The 20103-nt window shown below is 50.8% G+C and overlaps 1 protein-coding gene across 2 annotated transcripts in view; it reads right to left on the minus strand.

Annotated features, from left to right (window-relative positions):
• Positions 1-20103, minus strand: part of LOC119456053 (protease-associated domain-containing protein 1-like) — a 124053-nt gene that overhangs the window by 77273 nt on the left and 26677 nt on the right. The gene's annotated exons all lie outside the window — the stretch shown is intronic.

The following is a 20103-nucleotide window of genomic DNA, read 5'->3' on the forward strand; positions in this document are numbered from 1 at the left end:
ACTAGAGATAGACTCAAAATTCCACCACTGCCCAAGAACATGCATCCGGTATTCCATGAAGGCAGACGCAAAGATAGAGTGGCGGCCCTACAGGTCAGATTTGAAGGTAGGTCCAATGTGCTTTACACGGATGCTGCCGAATACGATAACAGGGCAACACACACAGCGGTAGTGGTTCGCAAGAATGGAGACCTGGTCTCGTGCTGCACCATTAAACACACAAGTACAACCGAGGCAGAAGAAGTTGCCATTGCTCTAGCAATAACACAAAACGGTACAAGGGTGATTGTTAGTGACTCCAAGGCAGCCATTAAGAATTATGATATGGGCAGGATCTCTGTTGCAGCCGCCAAAATTCTGCAAGAAGGACAAGTAGCCGGAGAGCAAATCTCAACAGATATGGTCCCCGGCCCATCAGGGCCTGTGGGGGAACGAGAAGGCGCACGCGACCACCCGAGGGCTCACTTTCCGGTCGATAGCCACCTCCACGTGAGGAACCCCTCCCTAAGGGTGACAAACTAAGAATATTCCAGGAAATCACTTCTCATTATACACTTAGTCGTAAGACCTACCCAGCGGCAGATAAACAGCTCAGCAAAAAACTCAGTCACAGCGTAAGCTGGTGGAGCGGCTCAAGAGTAGCTCCAATTTCGACACCACGCACAACAGGGTCTTCGCGGGAAAGTCTCTTCGCCTCATTTTGATGAGAACAATCTGAACTGTCCGCCCGGCGTCGACGGCGAGCTGCAGCTTTTAATGCTCGCTGCACAGCAGTCTGCTGAGCCCGACGATGCCTGGTTGTACGTAGCTCTACGCGCACGTAGCTCTACGATTTGATTCTTGAGCAGCGGCCTCTCGCGAGCAGCATTTGAAAAGCGTCGTCCTCGATGCCTTGATCTTCTCCTCCTCGGTCATTCATGGTGGGGTTGGCGTGGTTGCAGAGATTAAGCACATCCTCGATGTAGCCCGTGTAATTCTCCCCTGGATGCTTCGCACATTTATGCAAGCGCTGCTCTGCACGAAGCTTGCGGGCTGTAGGCCGACCAAAGACGTCCGTAATGGAAGTCTTGTAAACGGACCAGGTGGGAATGTCGATCTCGTGGTTGCAATACCACAGTTGCGCGATGTCTGCGACATAAAACATGACATGAGTCAACTTCATTTGATCGTCCCATTTGTTATTGGCACTGACTCGTTCGTATGTCGACAATCAGTCTTAACATCTGAATCACCTGAGCCTTTGAAGATGGGCGGATCGCGCCGACGGTACACGGCGCTGCAGGTGGCAGGAGCTGCCGAAGGGTCAGTCTGAGTCGAGGTGGTGTTGACCATAATGGGTGCAGGAACCGAAGGAAGCGTCCGGGAGCGAAGTTCCAGGTTGGTGCGGGGGACCCACGCAGCCGCCACCAAATGTCATGTGATTTATTGACGTGTAAATGTCAAGGAACGGCGAGGAACGTCAGGCGAGTGTCAAGAAGCAGCGGGCGACAAGCAGCCAAAATAAAGGCAAGCGCAAGCTCGCGGCGCGTGGCTACCACCAACACTGTGACTTCCTTGCTGACTGCTTCGTCATCGTCTCTTCATTACAGAAGCTTTTTTTCCAAAGTAATCATCCTCGTGGTCAAATGTTTGATTTCCTGGCCAGTAGCATTTTGCTTGTCTTTCAACCCCTTAATTTCACTCAGCAACGTTTCCTGACTGGCATCCAGCCTATGCACAGAATGGGTAACTTGCCTGAAACATTTCCTTGAAATATTGAACATAGTCCTAAAAGTCCTCGATCTGAGTACTGAACACATGTTGAGCTTACACAGAGAACAACTTTAGAGAAATAATTGCCCAAATTGGCAAGATCTGTAATGCAAGCAAAACTGGTTCTTGGTGGTGGCGAACTTCACAATTTTTTTTCTTCCGCAAGAAATTTTTTTTCCACGATAACTAAGCACCAGTTGTATGTTCCCACAGAATAAAAACCCAACACATTTTCATGAAAATTAAAAATGTCGACCGGACATGCCCAGCCTATCTTACGTGAAATCACCCTACAATAGGGCTGATTTTGATTACCGTATTTTCCGGTCTATAAGTCGCACCTTTGTGCCGCACTCCCCTTAAAACGGCAGTTTTTCCGAAAAAACAAAACAAACCAAAAAACGTATATAAGTCGCACCGGTGTACAGGACGCACCTGTTCATTCGGTAAGCGATTTAAAAAAAGTCGCAGTTTCGCCCAGAGGCGAAGCATCAATTGCGATAGCAAATTAGTAGAGAGCTATATGGAGTAAGGATAGTAGCTTTATCGGCTGCATAAACTTGGACACATTCGCTTACTAACTGAATTAACAAGCATGGTGTTAGTGGGCACAAGCAAACATGCATAGTTCACACTCAATGACCGCAGACAGCCACTGTCAAAACGCTGGCGTGAGCAAGTGCAGCAGTAGCAGCTACTGAAGGCTCGTGCGGTCTATCGCTTCAACGGAAATTGAGCGGCGAAAGCACAGCGCATGCAAAGGTAAGAGCCGTGTGGAGATCGCTTTCAAGATACGGTGCGTGCAACAGCCCAAAACCACGCAAAGTACAAGTATGCAGTTGGTGGCAGAGTAGAAGCCGCAGCCCCTCCCTTCCGCGCTGACTTCCGGCTTTTCTCCTTTCGCATTGGAGATTGAGTCGCCAGTTCCCCTTGCGCCCGGTCGCAAGATACTGTCACGTAGTAGTGACGATGAAGCAAACAGTCGTAAAACTGGGAATGACGAAACTGATTCTTTATTGGGCGAACCAGTGCCCACAAAAGCAAGTTACACTTGAAGCACAACGATAGCGGCGAACACAGTCGGCGATCGTCGGAATCTGATCAGCGGCGAAACGCGTCGGCTTTTATACCTGAGTCATCGAAGGTTCCAGATTAATCCCTGATGCCCGCGTGTCTTCCAGAAAGTTCTAGACAATTCGCATCGGTCACACAATCAGATAACATAAGCGTCTGTGAAAACAGGCAACGGAAAGAAGCATCGATAACGTTCTAGAAACCTCCGACACAGGCGCGTCCTGCGCCGAGCGATAACGTTTAACATTAGTTAGCCGGTGGAAAGCGGCCACCGGTGAAAGATAAACATGTATACGTGTCAATACCCTCCCCTTAAAAAGCATCGTCCCGATGCTACAAGCACGAAAGCGAAAACAAAACAATGCGTTATAAACAACAAAAAAACAATAACAAAGTAACAAAGTACCTAATATCGTCAGCGGGCGTAGAAAGGTTTAAGACGCACCACATGGATGACTTCAGGTCGTGCCCGGCGCCGCTGTGATTGCGAAATGCCGTCTGGCACGACCTCATAGTCCAGTGCGCCAATACGTCGGATTATCTTATATGGTCCGAAATAGCGACGCAAGAGTTTCTCGCTAAGTCCTCGTCGGCGTATCGGAGTCCAGACCCAAACACGGTCGCCGGGCTGGTACTCGACGTTGCGTCGTCGAAGATTGTAGTGTCGGCTGTCGGTCCTCTGCTGCTTCTTGATGCGCAAGCGGGCGAGCTGTCGACCTTCTTCGGCACGCTGCAAATAGGTGGCAACGTCGAGATTTTCTTCGTCGGTGACGTCCGGTAGCATGGCGTCAAGCGTCGTTGCCGGGTTCCTTCCGTAGACCAGGTTGAAAGGCGCCATGTGCGTCGTTTCTTGCATGGCCGTGTTGTATGCGAAGGTCACGTACGGAAGGATGGCATCCCACGTCTTGTGTTCGACGTCGACGTACATTGCCAGCATGTCGGCGATGGTCTTATTTAGGCGCTCGGTGAGGCCATTCGTCTGCGGGTGGTAGGCGGTGGTGCGGCGATGGCTTGTCTGGCTGTACCTCTGTCGGTGATGAGGACTTCTGGGGCACCGTGATGCAGGAGGATGTTCTCAACGAAGAATCGGGCTACCTCGGCGGCACTGCCTTTGGGCAAGGCTTTTGTTTCGGCGTAGCGGGTGAGGTAGTCCGTAGCTACGACGATCCATTTATTCCCGGACGTCGACGTCGGAAAAGGCCCCAGTAAGTCCATCCCGATCTGCTGGAACGGTCGGCGAGGTGGCTCGATCGGCTGTAGAAGTCCGGCTGGCCTTGTCGGCGGTGTTTTGCGTCGCTGACAGTCTCGGCATGTCCTTACGTAATGGGCGACGTCGGCAGAGAGGCGAGGCCAGTAGTATTTTTCTTGTATCCTCGCGAGCGTGCGGGAAAAGCCGAGGTGTCCAGCCGTTGGGTCGTCATGGAGAGCTTGCAGAACCTCTGGACGCAATGCTGAGGGTACCACGAGGAGGTAGTTGGCTCGGAGAGGCGAGAAGTTCTTCTTTAGAAGAATGTCGTTTTGCAAGAAAAACGACGCCAATCCTCGCCTGAACACCTTCGGCACAATGACGGTCTTGCCTTCCAGGTAGTCTACAAGGCTCCTTAGTTCCGGGTCGGCTCGCTGTTGTTCGGCGAATTCGTCGGCACTGATGGGTCCCAAGAAAGTGTCGTCATCCGGGTCGTCCTGTGGCGGCGGTTCGACGGGGGCGCGAGACAAGCAGTCGGCGTCAGAGTGCTTTCGCCCGGACTTGTAAACGACGGTGATGTCGAATGCTTGAAGTCTCAGACTCCATCGTGCGAGGCGACCTGAAGGATCCTTCAAGTTAGCTAGCCAACACAAGGCGTGGTGGTCGCTCACGACTTTAAAGGGCCTGCCATAGAGGTAGGGGCGAAACTTTGATGTAGCCCAGATGATGGCGAGGCACTCCTTTTCTGTTGTGGAATAATTTGATTCCGCCTTCGATAGCGACCGGCTAGCGTAACTTACAACCCTTTCTAGTCCGTCAGTCCTCTGCACAAGAACGGCGCCGAGTCCTACGCTGCTTGCGTCGGTGTGGACTTCAGTATCGGCGTTTTCGTCGAAATGCGCAAGTATTGGCAGCGATTGCAGGCGTCGCTTCAGTTCTTCAAATGCTTCGATTTGCGGCGTCTCCCACTTGAACTCGACGTCGGCTTTCGTGAGATACGTCAGTGGCTCAGCGATCCGTGAAAAATTCTTGACGAAGCGCCTGTAATAGGCGCACAGTCCAAGAAATCTACGCACTGCCTTCTTGTCAGCGGGCGGAGGAAAGTTGGAGATGGCCGCAGTTTTCTGAGGGTCGGGGCGCACTCCAGACTTGTTGATTACGTGGCCCAAAAACAAGAGCTCCTCATATGCGAAGCGGCATTTCTCTGGCTTTAACGTGAGTCCGGAGGTTTTGATTGCTTGAAGAACTGTTTCAAGGCGCCGCAGGTGTTCTTCGAAGCTTGAGGCAAACACAACGACGTCGTCCAAATAGACAAGGCAAGTCTGCCATTTCAAGCCTGCCAGTACTGTATCCATGACGCGTTGGAAAGTCGCAGGTGCCGAGCAAAGACCAAACGGCATGACCTTGAACTGGAACAGTCCGTCTGGTGTTATAAAGGCAGTCTTCTCCCGGTCCCTCTCGTCGACTTCAATTTGCCAGTAGCCGGTTTTGAGGTCCATCGACGAAAAATACTTTGCGTTGTAGAGTCGATCCAACGCGTCGTCAATCCGTGGGAGGGGGTATACGTCCTTCTTCGTGATCTTGTTGAGGCGACGATAATCGACGCAGAAACGTAGGGTTCCATCCTTCTTCTTCACTAACACCACGGGGGACGCCCACGGACTCTTGGACGGCTGGATGATGCCGTCGCGTAGCATTTCGTCGACTTGGTGCCTTATGGCTTCACGTTCGCGCGCCGAAACTCGGTACGGGCTCTGACGGAGTGGGCGGACATTTTCGTCGGTGATGATGCGGTGCTTGGCGACAGGGGTTTGTCGAACTTTTGACGACGACGAGAAGCAGTCCTTGTATTGCAGGAGCAGAGCTTTTAGTTGTTCTTTCTTATGCCTGGGAAGGTTCTGATTGACGTCGAAAGTTGGCTCAGGTATTATAGTCGTCGTTGCAGGTGCACTGGAATCCGTGAAGGCGAAAGCACTGCTGGCTTGTACTATTTCGTCGATGTAGGCGACCGTGGTGCCTTTGTTAATGTGCTTGTATTCAGGGCTGAAGTTCGTGAGCATCACCCTTGCTTTCCCTGCACGTAGCTCAGCTATGCCTCTAGCGACGCAAATTTCACGGTCGAGCAGTAGGTGATGTTCGCCCTCGATGATGCCCTCCATGTCTGAAGGCACTTCGGTACCGACGGAAATCATTACGCTGGAGCGAGGCGGAATGGTGACTTGTTCTTCAAGCACATTCAAGGCATGGTAACTTATGCTTGTATCCGGTGGTAGCGCGTTGTGCGTTGAAAGCGTTATCGACCTGGATCTTAAGTCGATGACTGCACCGTATTGGTTTAGAAAGTCCATGCCTAGGATGACATCCCTGGAGCAGTGCTGCAGGATTACGAAGCTCGCCGGGTAAGTGCGGTTGTTTACCGTGACTCGGGCTGTGCAGATTCCAGCCGGCGTTATTAGGTGGCCTCCAGCTGTCCGGATATCAGATCCTTGCCAGGCCGTCTTCACCTTCTTTAACTTGGCGGCGAACGCGCCACTGAAGACGGAATAGTCGGCGCCAGTGTCGACGAGAGCGGTGACGTTATGACCGTCGATGAGCACGTCTAAGTCGGTAGACCGTCGTCTAGCATTACGGTTAAGTCGTGGCGTCGGATCACGGCTCCGTCGGCTTGCTCCGCTGCTGCTACGTCGCGTCGGCCGGTCTTCTTGCGGCGGCGAAGTGCTGTCAAGGCTGTTGCTAGGCGGCGTGCTGATATCTCGTCGTAATGATTCGCGAATCGTCGTCGTCGTCGGCGGAGGATCTTCGGCATTGCGTCGTACAGCAACCGCACCTCCATCGGTTGCTGCCTTTAGTTTCCCCGGTAAGGGCTGGGAGATCGGCCCCGGGTGGGACCGGTGTACTGATGACGATGCGGCGAGATGTAGCGGCCTGGTGACGGCGAGCGTGAGGGTCGTCGGGGTTGCCACTGGGCTCCGGCGAGGTAGTCGGCAATGTCGCGCGGTCGTTCACCCCGCACTGGACGCGGCGCGTTGACGGCGAACCCTCGTAGGCCCATCTCGCGGTATGGGCATCGGCGGTAGACATGGCCGGCTTCCCCGCAGTGATAGCAGAGCGGGCGGTGGTCGGGGGCGCGCCAAATGTCCGTCTTCCTCTGGTAGCTGCGCTGGGCGACGGGCGGGCGTGCTGGCGGCGGCGGTGGTGGACGTCGGAACTGCGGCGTTACGGGGCCCTGGCGCGAGCGCGGAGGGGGGCCTTGACGACGGGCGACGGCGGCGTAGGTCAGCGCTTCCGGCTCGGGTTGCGGCGATTCGGGAAGTCCTAGCGATTGCTGGATTTCCTCCCGCACGATATCGGCGATGGAAGCAACTTGAGGCTGCGACGACGGTAGCAACTTCTGCAGCTCTTCGCGTACTATCGCCCTGATGGTGTCTCGTAGGTCGTCGGAAAGTCCTTGGACTTCGACGTAGTGTGGCGTCGAACGGCGATTGTATTGCCGGTTGCGCATGTCCAGTGCTTTCTCGATCGTCGTAGCCTCCGAGAGAAAGTCTTGGACTGTTGTTGGTGGATTCCGTACCAGTCCGGCGAATAGCTCCTGCTTAACTCCCCGCATGAGCAAGCGAACTTTCTTGTCTTCGGGCATAGCTGGATCGGCGTGCCGGAACAATCGAGTCATTTCTTCAGTGTACATACCGATGCTCTCATTCGGGAGCTGTACACGGTTTTCCAGCAAGGCTGCAGCTCTTTCTTTACGGACGACGCTCGTGAAGCTGTCCAGGAAGGCGGCTCGGAAGAGGTCCCAGGTTGTTAGTGAACGTTCCCTATTCTCGAACCAGGTTCTGGCGCCGTCTTCAAGAGAGAAGTAAACATGGCGCAGCTTTTCGTCGCAGTCCCACTTGTTGAACGTAGCGACCCGGTCGTATGCCTCCAGCCAGCTTTCGGCGTCTTCACATGGCGAACCGCGGAAAGTCGGCGGCTCCCTGGATTGTTGCATCACGACCGCAGATGTTGGCACAGGGGCTGTCATGGTAGCTGCTGCCGAGGTCATGACTTTTGTCCTCTTGGTCTTCTCAGGTAGGGGTTCGTACTGCGGTGGCAGGTTCAGTAGCCTGCGACTAGCTCGCTGGTCGGGGTAGGCGTCGACGTCTTCTAGACGGTGTGGGCTTGGCTCACGGCTGGACGGGGGGGTCCGGTACAAGGACATAAAAGCACCTCCACCAGATGTCACGTAGTAGTGACGATGAAGCAAACAGTCGTAAAACTGGGAATGACGAAACTGATTCTTTATTGGGCGAACCAGTGCCCACAAAAGCAAGTTACACTTGAAGCACAACGATAGCGGCGAACACAGTCGGCGATCGTCGGAATCTGATCAGCGGCGAAACGCGTCGGCTTTTATACCTGAGTCATCGAAGGTTCCAGATTAATCCCTGATGCCCGCGTGTCTTCCAGAAAGTTCTAGACAATTCGCATCGGTCACACAATCAGATAACATAAGCGTCTGTGAAAACAGGCAACGGAAAGAAGCATCGATAACGTTCTAGAAACCTCCGACACAGGCGCGTCCTGCGCCGAGCGATAACGTTTAACATTAGTTAGCCGGTGGAAAGCGGCCACCGGTGAAAGATAAACATGTATACGTGTCAATACGCATTTGGTGCCACAGCTTAACGTCGCCTCCCTCTCATCCCTCCACGGCCTTTCACATGACGGAAAACGTTGTGTTTGCTCTCCTCCGTGCGTTCGGTCTCCATGAAAGCGTGCGTCCCTCATGCACTTTCACTCGCACATACAGCATACGGTGTGCGGTGACGATTTTGTCGTCGTTGGACTTTTTATGGAACCTCACGGCGGCAACGACAGAGACAGCAGAAATGCACTTGGAGTGTCCATATAATCGCAAAAAAAAATTACAATCACGTTTTACTTCGTGAACGCGGGTCACGCGCAAGCGTATGGGTGCCATTCCTACATAACTGCGATAGCAATGATATATAGACACTCCAGGTGTATTTCTGCCGTCATGGTCGCCGCGAAGTTCTGTATTAAGTCCAAGGGCAATAACATTGTCCCCGCACACCGTATTGTAATGAATGATTCAAGGACTTCTAAGATAACTATTTATTGGGGGCTAACTTGTGCCCGGCAAGTAAATAAGAGAACTGCAGCGTTCCAAGCAGGAGATCAAGAATCCTTTTCCTCGAGCGGCGCTTCACTTCCTCTTCTTCTGACAACGGTCACATATATCCGAGTGCGTGCGGCGAATGCACGTGCCATTATGTCTTCGTCTTTGCTGTTCTCACTAATACGGCGTTGTCCTCTTGGAGGGGGCACGAACCTGCGCGCGTTATTTAAAGACTGTTTTTGTCTTGCGTCAGTATGCTCTATGTGCGAGTGAAAGTGAGCGACGGTGAGCTGAATCGCACACAAGGCAGCGCGAGAGGGAGAGGGGGTGGCTTGTACTCTGGAAGCAACTGCGTAGTTTTCGCAGCGGCGCACGACCTATCTTGAAAGCGATCTGCAGATGCGACGACTTCGGGGTCGGTCGACTTGCGGTCGGCCTGCCGCCACTTGCGTTGCTGCTCCGTCCTTCTCGCACAGCGCTCGGCAACTCGATTACGAGAACCAGGGTCCTCCATAGCGCGCAGAACTCGTAGAAACTGCCAGAGGAGGTCAGCCCAGTGCACTTCGCGTGGCCATAGCATCCAATTTGATTTTGACGGCAGTTTTTCAGAGAAAAAAGAATGTATATAAAGTCGCACCATTCTATAAGACGAACTGACGAAAAATTCAGAAAAAAAAAATGAGACTTATACACCAGGAAATACGATATTAACTCAGAGTTAAATACATTTCTGACCATTTAACCCCCCCCCCCCCCCCCCCACACACACTCTCAGTAGAAGATAACTGGACCCTCCTTAACACATTCACTGCAGCAGAACTTTTTGAAGTCTCGATTCCTGTACCAGTAGGTCACTTGTCATATTTCACCGGTGCATTGTAACACACTGGTGAATCTCCAGGGAGTCATGCGCATTTTAATCTTTCTCAAAGTGAAAAGAGCTAGTGCAACAACAAGTCAGATCGGAAGCAACAAGAATTATTCCTCTCGATTTCTTGCAAAGATATTGCCTGCACACTGCAGGAAAGCCCTGCACAGCTGCACAGGGGGAATAAATGCTGTGACCCACATCGCAGTGAATGCGTTAAAAACATCACAAATTTATTTGATAGACCCATCCCTACCAACAAATGAAGTGTTATAACAATGTGCCCTGGTTTATTACTCAACTTCAGCATCTTAATAACAGGAAGAAACGCCTCTACAGGAACGCAAAAGCTCACTGGCATTCAGAAAGTTGTGTTCATGACAAAAAATGTGATAAGTATCAGGCAGTGCTAAAATCAACTTGCCATCATTTCTACAGCCATGACCTATCGTCTTTGTTAAACCACAGTCCTAAACATTTTTGAAAAATAATTAATGCAAGTAATTACTGCTACATAATTATATCATTGATAATAATGGCAACGCTATTCCTGCATCACAATGCACTCAAGTTCTCAGTAACACTCCGTGTTTATGCTGGAGGACACTACATCCATGCCTTACATATCCGCTCTCCTTGTTATGTTCACGACAGAGATAGTGATAAATGAAGCCGGCATTTATTCGATACTCAAGAGACCTAATACTGCTTCCACAATGAACCACCTGGAGTTAAACAATGAAATAGTGAAGAGCAGATGTCAGGGTATGTACCAAATACTAACTGCCATTTCCTCCAAATCATTATCAACCATGTCCATTCCTGATGACTGGTGCATGGCAAAAGTCGTACCTATTTTCAAATCCAGTGATCACACATCACTTCTCAACTATCAACTGATTTCCCTAACAAGTACCAGTTGCAAACTTCTAGAGCACATCATTCACTCAGAAATTATTAACCACCTTAAAAGTCACATAATTTTTAAATATCAGCACAGTTTTCACAAGGATTATTCGTGTTAAGTTCCGCTAGTTGGATTTATTAATGACAACCTCCATCTACTGACAATCGCTTTCAAACTGACACTGCTTCTTCCGATTATTCGAAGGCATTTGATAGTGTCTCACACTCAAGGCTGCTAAGAAACATCAACCCAAACGTGCATGTGTTAAATCAAGACTTCCTAACATCGCACAAACAATTCACATTCATGAACAACTATTGTTCTACCTATAAAAACATATTTGGCGTTCCCCAAGGTCCTCTTTGTAGTTTAAAATATTCCAACTGTTTTTCCCGAAGGCGACTTGCAGACGACTGCGTAATTTTTCGTCATATTTTTTTTACTGCAACCAGCTAACGCTCTAATCTGACCTGGATGCAGTGCCACGTGGTGCTCCTCTTGGTTAATGACACTAAACCCTTCTAAAACAAATACAATGTCCTTTACACATCGCACACATAGAATTCACAAATTCTACAACCTAAACAGTGCCATAGAACTTACTGATAGCTATAAATACTTTGGTGTGTATTTGCAGCTTGATTTAACATGGAACTATACACTGACTTCACTCACCCGCACCGCGGCTAACTGCTCACTTGGCCCCCTACTCAAACCAAACCTCAAACCAAAAATTGAGTATGCATTAGCTCTCAGAGACAAGATTACATTATTAATGTTGTGTGGGACGCGAGCGTGGCTGGAAATCAGCAGACAGAAGTGAGTAGTGTGTCCCCGAAGAACAAGCAACAACTAACTTTTTATTTTCTAATCGTACAGCCTCTACGGCTCGGTTGCGCACCCTCGCACCACTTCCCATTCCCGCACACAACGCGATACGATTTCACCGAGTCAAAGATGGGAAAGGGTGTCTGGCTGCTGCTGTGCGACCGTGAGGCCGCCACATCACTTCCCCTCCTAGTGAGTTAACGAACGTTCATAGGACGATTCACAAGTCCATACGACGGGGCGCCCTGGAGGCTCGTCCACTGCGTGTCCTTGTGACTTGGCGTGTTTGAACGAGTAGAGCCTTGGAGGGTGGTGTCACAGGTGGCGTTGCATGTGAAACAATGTCTGCATCTTCAATGCGCGCTGGCTTCAGCCGATCGAGTGATACCACTTCGTGATGACCGCGCACGTCAATAGTGAACTGCTTGTTACCTCGACATAGCACTCGGAATGGCCCATTATACGGTGGTTGGAGTGGCCGATGAACTGCGTCATGGCGCACAAACACGTGTGTGCACGAACCGAGTTCTGATGGTACGTACACTGCGCGCGGCGCTGCCCGTCGCGGTGGCGTAGCTCGAAGGTTTTCCATTATGTCTCATAGCCTTGCGTAGGCTGCGGTAGCTGTACAGCCATCTTGCGGACTGCCCGTGACGAATTCTCCTGGAAGGCGCAGTGTCGTTCCGTAGACCAGTTCGGCCGCGCTGCAGCCGATGTCTGTCTTGACAGCTGTCCGGATTCCCAAGAGAATGAGTGGTAGTGCCTCCATCCAGTTGCGCTCTTCTGTTGTGGCGAGCGCAGACTTGAGCTGGCGGTGGAAACGCTCCACGATGCCGTTGCTAATCGGGTGGTAGACGGTTGTTCTGATGCGAGAAGCACCAATGTAACGTGTAATGCTGGTGAAAAGTGATGATTCGAACTGCCTTCCACGGTCGGTTGTTATTATGGATGGTGCACCGAAACGAGCAACCCAGTGGTGCAAAAAGGCGTGGGCAACCGTGTCAGCAGTGATATCCGCTAAAGGTATGGCCTCCGCCCAGCGCGTGAATCTATCAATGCACGTCAGTAAATAGGCATGCTCTTGGGAAGGCGGCAGAGGTCCGGCAATGTCGAGGTGGACGTGGTCGCGTCTGGAGGTGCTAACTTTGCCAACGGGGTCACAGTATGTCGATGAATTTTGGCACGCTGACATGGTATGCATTCTCTTGCCCAGCAATGCACGTCTCGGTTGATACACGTACCTGGCCAGATGAACCTTGCTGTGAGAAACTTTTGCGTAGCTTTGATTCCAGGATGCGATAGCTTGTGAACAGAAAGAAAAATGCGGCGACGTAGATTGGCAGGCACGAAGGGACGTGGGTTGCCCGTGGAGGTGTCACAGCAAATCTGGTCGCCTGATCCCGGAATCTGCATCCACTGTAGTTTGAGGACCGTTTTTGTTGTTAGGAGGCTTTTTAGCTCTTCATCTTCTCTTTGGGCTACCGCCAGCGCGTCGAAGTTAACTCCTTCTGGATCGTTGACGAAGTTTATAGCGCTCCGCGACAAAGTGTCAGCAACGACATTGTCGCTCCCTTTTACGTGACGGATGTCTGTCGTGAACCCGGAGATGTATGCCAGTTGCCGAAGTTCACGGGCCGTGTGCGTGCCACTGTCCAAACGCATAGAGCAAAGAGCATAGGTCAGCAGCTTATGGTCAGTTAAAATGAACTCAACGCCTTCCAAGAAATGCCGGAAGTTGCGTATACTTGAGTAGACGGCTAGCAGTTCGCGCCCGAAGGTGCTGTAGCGGCACTCAGTAGGCGTCAGCTTCCTCGAGAAGAATGCAGTTGGGTGCCATGTGCCGTCGCTCAGCTGTTGCAACACGGCGCCGATGGCTGTGCCTGAGGCATCGACCATTAAACACTGGGGAATTCCTGGCTGTGGGTATGCCAGGAGAGCCACATTTGCCAAGGCCTGCTTGCTTTGGTTGAAAGCCCTTTTAGCTTCTTCACACCAAGGCAGGTCATTCGAAGATCCTTGCGTTGCCTTCAGCAGTCCGTGAAGTGGTTGTATGATATGTGCGCATTTAGGCACAAAACGGCAGTAGAAGTTTAGCAATCCGAGAAATTCACGTAGTTGGCGCTTGGTGGTCGGCAGTGAAAAATCTTGTATGGCCTGCACTTTAGATGGGTGTGGCCATACTCCCGAGTTCGAAATGATGTGGCCCAGAAATGATAACTCAGGCACGCCGAGTTCACTCTTGGCCGCGTTGACGATAACGCCGTGCTCAGATATGCGCCGAAAAACAATCCGCAAGTGCACTTCATGTTCTTCTGGGGTGGTGCTTGCAATAAGCAAGTCATCCAGGTAGGCGTGACAAAAATTGAGGCCCCGTAGAACACCGTCGATAAACCTTTGGAACGTTTGACCCGCGTTGCGAAGGCCGAATGGCATGCGCAGGAATTCGAATAGACCAAAGGGTGTAGTGATAGCAGTCTTGGGGACGGCTTCCGGTGACACAGGTATCTGGTGGTATGCGCGCACGAGATCAATTTTTGAAAAAATTTTGGCCCCATGCAGACCTGACAGTATGTCTTGAATACGTGGCATGGGGTACCGGTCGGGCGTTGTGACACTGTTCAGCGCTCGATAGTCCCCGCAAGGACGCCAGTCACCCGATGATCGCTTAGGAACCATGTGAAGGGGAGAGGCCCAAGGACTGGAAGAAGGTTGGATGATGCCCAACTCCAACATATGGTCGAATTCCTGTCTTGCCACCACCAGTTTTTGAGGCGACAATCGACGTGGTCGAGCGTGAACAGGTGGTCCAGTTGTGGTGATGTGTTGAAACACGTGTTTTACTGGGGATCCCACTTGGCGCTGGTATGTCAGGTCAGAAAATTCGCTGAGTATGGAAGTGAAGCGAAGAGAGCCTGCTGGCTTGATCAGCGTAGGGCTGAGCGGCGTATGTCTTGAAGGCTTGCCTTTTACATCGCTTTGCGACACAGAGTCCTGTAGCCTCCAGTTACGCACATCGACTAACAGTCCAAAGTGGCACAGAAAATCCGCCCCGAGGATGGCGAATTTCACGTCGGCTAGTATAAAGATCCATCGCAGCATTCTCTGCAGGCCCAGACTGACGGTTATGGAGCGGTTTCCGTACGTGGTCATGGCCGTGTTGTTGACTGCTTGCAGAGGCGATGTTTTCGGGCGCTTGCGATCCGCGGGCGATGCTGGGAGTACGCTCACTTCTGCGCTTGTGTCGACGAGGAAGCGGAAGCCGCTGTTGCGGTCGGTTAGGAAAAATACTGATGAGCGACGTTCTTGCATGGCAGAAGCGCTGGTCGCCCTCAGCGCCTGCCCGGGGCGTTTCCCGAGAGCTCACAGGGTGGTACGCATTTGCGTGCAGCATTGCCGAACTTGCGATGGTACCAACATATTTTTTGGCGTTTCGTAGGCGATTGTGAAGCACCCTGACTGGTTGACCGTGACGCGGTATGGAGGGCGGCCACTGAATCCACGAGACGAGAGATTTCGTTCTTCATCTCTTTAAGCTGTTCATGTGGAGACGGTTCGCTTGCGACGGCCGCGACAGATGTGGAAGCTACCGCCATGAGCTTGTCGGCTAACTCGGCCAGTTTGGATAGGTCGTTCTCATTTGAGGCAGTCATGACAATTCCGACGTTCGGGGGAATTTTCTGTAGAAATATTTCTCGGAGCAGCAGGCTGTCAAGACCGTCCACTTTGCTGCCCAATAATTGCTGCATGTGACGCAGCAGCTGGCTTGGCATTCTGTCGCCGAGGTTGGCTTCATGAAGAAGCTGTTGTAGCCGTTGGCTTTCGGAGGGCGTGATCCTGTGAATGAGTGTTGCCTTCAACGCCTCGTAAACGTTGTCTGCTGGTGGAGAAAGCAACAGGTCTCGAACTTCGTTAGCGGTTGATGGGGGCAGACTGCTCACCACATAATGGTATTTCGTGGAATCTGCTGTGATGCACCGTGCAGCAAATTGTGATTCTACCTAAATGAACCACAATGCAGGATCCGCAGTCCAAAACGGAGGCAGTTTGATGTCGACGCCGGAGAGTGTCGGAATTTCGGTGCCTTGAGGTGTGTCCATAGCCCTTAGCTGCTCGTCCGGGTCACCAATGTTGTGTGGGACAAGAGCGTGGCTGGAAATCAGCAGACAGAAGCGAGTAGTGCGTCCCTAAAGAACAAGCAACAACTAACTTTTTATTTTCTAATCGTACAGCCTCTACGGCTCGGTTGCGCACCCTCGCACCACTTTCCATTCCCGCACACAACGCGATAAGATTTCACCAAGTCAAAGATGGGAAAGGGTGTCTGGCTGCTGCTGAGCGACCGTGAGGCCGCCACATTAACAATATAAAAAAACTTGCAGAAAAGTGCTGTGTTTTACTTTTTTTTTTTTTGGTCATTCGCACCACACAAGCATTACAGCGTTAAATAAATGTGCCGACATCAAACATTTATCAGCACGGCAGAAACTTTTCTGCCTATCACTCTTTCACAAGCTTGATCATAACGCATCACTTCATGGCAACTTCGTTCAACCTGCAGCTGTCCTTCAGCACCTAGACCATCCAAACTAAATAAAACATTCAATATGTCACACATTCTTTTAAGTGAGATCATTAAAACATTGAAATGATTTTCCATCCAAAATCACCATCAAAACAGACATAACGAAATTTCAACTTAAACTCATTCATAACACCAGACCTTTTTTTGACAAGGCTTTTGTATTTCTTGCACTGTTTTATTCTTGTATTCATTGTGGATTAATGCTCCTGACACGTTATTTTTTTCAGCACTTTGTTGTTATTCTGGCATTACAATGTTGCTTGTCATTTCCTAGTTTCTATGAAAGCTGCATTGTTTCAAGCAAGTATTAGTTGACTCCCCCCTATGTAATACTATTATGCTGATGGCCCTTAGGGGTACCTTGAATAAATAAATATGCTCTAAATCAACAGCACGATGTGCCAGCAGGAACCGAACCTTAAATATTTTCTGGCTTAAAGGGCACCTCACCAGGTCTGGCTATTTTGAGCTAACAAGCGCAGTCAATGCATACAATGCGCACTCACGATCGTGTCTGCTAAGTATTACATCCCTACGTGCCCCGGAAAGAGCTTGAATTTCAAACAAAACACCATTTGCCCTTCTCCTTGCGGGCGCCGCGCTCCCAGCCGGAGAGTCAACGTCGATCGTGCAAGTGTGCCTAAACACATGGTAGTGCTGTGACGTCACACATAGTGACACGTGACTAGAATTATTCAAGATGATGATGATATGTGGTGTTTTATAACGCAAGGGCCAGTAATAGCCAAGGAGCGCCAAGCGATGGTGTTATGTACTCGATGATACAAATAATCACAAAGGGTAATGTGGCTGACTGTGAAGACATAACGCAGCTGTATAGGGGCCTAAAACCAGTATCAACATGTAAACATAATGAATTAATGACGATGGCTCGTGAGGTGTGCTGTGAACCAAATAGATATACTCTGATGGAGTAACATACCCTAAAACGTATAAATACCAGTAGCACTACTGCCTCACTGAGGTCCTTAAGTGCAAGAGCCTGGAGGCAGGTACTCTACATAGCGCTACTATCCCAGCAGGAGCCTCTGACGAGAGGCGGTGCTACGATACTTGTGGACCAATAATTTGTAATGTGCCAACATCCTGTAAAAAGTTAAAAACTGATTTTCTGTGAAAAAACGGTTCAGTACCAAGGAACATTGCCGGATGAAAAGGTATATGCTGTCGGTAGGCTAGAGGGAAGTGTTTTTTCCTTTCAGATTCCAGTTCCCGACACTTCAGCAAGACGTGGAGGACGGTCAGTGTCTCGCCACATTTACAGCAGGTAGGAGGTTCGCTACCGGTCAACAGAAAGAGTGTGTGCCATAGGTATGGCCTATCCAAAGGCAACAGAAAATGACCTCAGTTCGCCGTATTTTTGTTATTGGTGGGAAATTTCCTAAGCGTGGCTTGATTAAATGAAGTTTGTTGGAAGTCTCAGTGCCCCACATCTGTTGCCAATGTCTTCCAAGTTGTTTTCGCAAAACTGGCTTTAGGCCTGTGGGTGGGATACCTATGGAAGAGTTGCCAGCTTTTGTTGCACTGGATGTGGCAGTTTCATCTGCAAGCATGTTGCTCTCAATTCCTCTGTGCCCAGGCACCCAAAATATTATGATGTGCTGATTAGACGTATATACTTTGCACAGGAGTGAATATAGCTCAGTGAGTACAGGATTTTTGTGGTTCTTGAATGACATCAGAGATGTTACGACAGATAGGGAGTCTGTGAATATAACGGTGTAGTGGAGAAGAGAGTCCGCAGCCATTGAGAGAGGATGACGAAGTCCAGCAGCCCGGAGAGTGCGAGACAGCGACCGACGCTCTTGAGCCAAGGCTGTTGTGTAGCCCTAACTGCTTTGTAAATAAACCCCCTCGCAGATTGGTGGAAGTGCTCGCCCGGCGGTACGCAAACTCCGCGCAGAACAGCGACTTCGTGAACGCGCTCAACAACCCGGTGAGAACTTCACCAGCTATATTGAAGACGTCGTCGACTTGTGTAAGCGTATAAACCCGTCAATGCACGAGTCGGACAAGATCAAGCAAATCCTCAAAGGAATAGCTGATGATGCATTTCAAATGCTATTGGCAAAAGACCCACAAACCGTCACCGATGTTGTCAGCTTGTGCCAGAGTTTCGACGAACTGCGCAAGCAACGCGCCCAAACTCGCCGCCCTCTGAAACAGAATGACTCGATCGCGGCATTGACTTTGGGCGACCAGAATGCACTGTTGCTTCAGATCAAGCAGTTCGTACGTGAGGAGGTCGCCCGACAGCTCTCCATTTTGTCGAGCACGACCGAGCCAGCCCAGGCTCAACATCTGGCCCCAGTCATACGCCAATAATACAGGGAGAGGTCACTGACACTTTGCCTTTCGCTCGTCCGCCACCTGAACATGCGCCCTTGTCGTATGTGCAAGTCATCGCTGCCGGGCCGCCTCGTCAACCGACCTATTCTTCTGCGTCGGCACCTGTTCGGCCCCCACTAGTTCCGAGTTCCGTTCAGTCGACCAGTCCCCACAAATCCATGGTGCACTGCGGACAATCGTCCTATATGTTATTCTAGCGGCTATGCAGGACATGTGGCACGCTTGTCGCCGTCGCCCTCTTGTTCCAATGGATGTCATGCAACCGTCTGCTTACGATCCTGGGCGCTTTGACGGCACAGCGCGGCTACAGCAATCCTCTTCGCCCGAGCGCTTGCCCTCAGCTACCCGCCAATCTCAATGGCACGAACTGCGTCGTTGTCGAAAAATTCAAGTCCTCGAATTGCTCCAGCGAACCTCATCGACGTTATTGTGGATGGCTTTCGTACCCTTGCGCTTGTGGACACTCGTGCTGCCGTTTCAGTGATTGATATAAAACTTTAACGCTTGCTTCGGAAGGTTACGACGACGTCAACGGGATTATCCCTCCGTACCGCCAGCCCACACCATATTCAACCGTTAGCCGCCTGCACAGCCCGCATCATAATTCATATTGTTTATCCCATTGAGTTTCCTGTGCTACCATGGCTTTCGTACCCTTGCGCTTGTGGACACTCGTGCTGCCGTTTCAGTGATTGATATAAAACTTTAACGCTTGCTTCGGAAGGTTACGACGACGTCAACGGGATTATCCCTCCGTACCGCCAGCCCACACCATATTCAACCGTTAGCCGCCTGCACAGCCCGCATCATAATTCATATTGTTTATCCCATTGAGTTTCCTGTGCTACCAGCCTGTTCGCATGATGTCATCCTCGGTTGGGATTTTCTTTCTCGCCATCATGCTGTTATTGACTGTGCTCGTGCCGAGGTGGCATTCTCTGCGTTGCGTTCTTCGTCGTCTGCACCTACAATGGAAAAGTTGTTTGTCGCCGATGATACAAACATACCACCCAGTAGTACAGTCCCTGTCCCCGTGTCATGTGCCGCTGTTCGTGAGTCTACAGTTCTCTTTACACCCCCCGAGACCGTTCAACACCATAGGAATCTCACATTGCCTTTTGCCGTTCTCGACATGACCAACGGTGCCACAGCCTTATATGTTACGAATCACGTTGCCGGTTCCCTCAACCTTACTCCGTGGAGAGTATCGGCACAATTTAGGCGTTCGACGTATCCTCTATATTCTGCCTTGACGACGTGGACAACTTGCACCTTAGTGCCCTGACACCTTCTGCTAGTACACCTGATCGACCACCTTTAAGTATGTTCGACTCCGTCATCGACGACGAACTTGCAGAGGTGCACCGCGAGAAACTTCTTGCACTCCTCCACCAGTTTCGAGGCTCGTTTGATCGCC

The sequence above is a fragment of the Dermacentor silvarum genome, chromosome 1 (assembly GCF_013339745.2).
Source record: "Dermacentor silvarum isolate Dsil-2018 chromosome 1, BIME_Dsil_1.4, whole genome shotgun sequence".
Lineage (NCBI taxonomy): Eukaryota > Metazoa > Arthropoda > Arachnida > Ixodida > Ixodidae > Dermacentor > Dermacentor silvarum.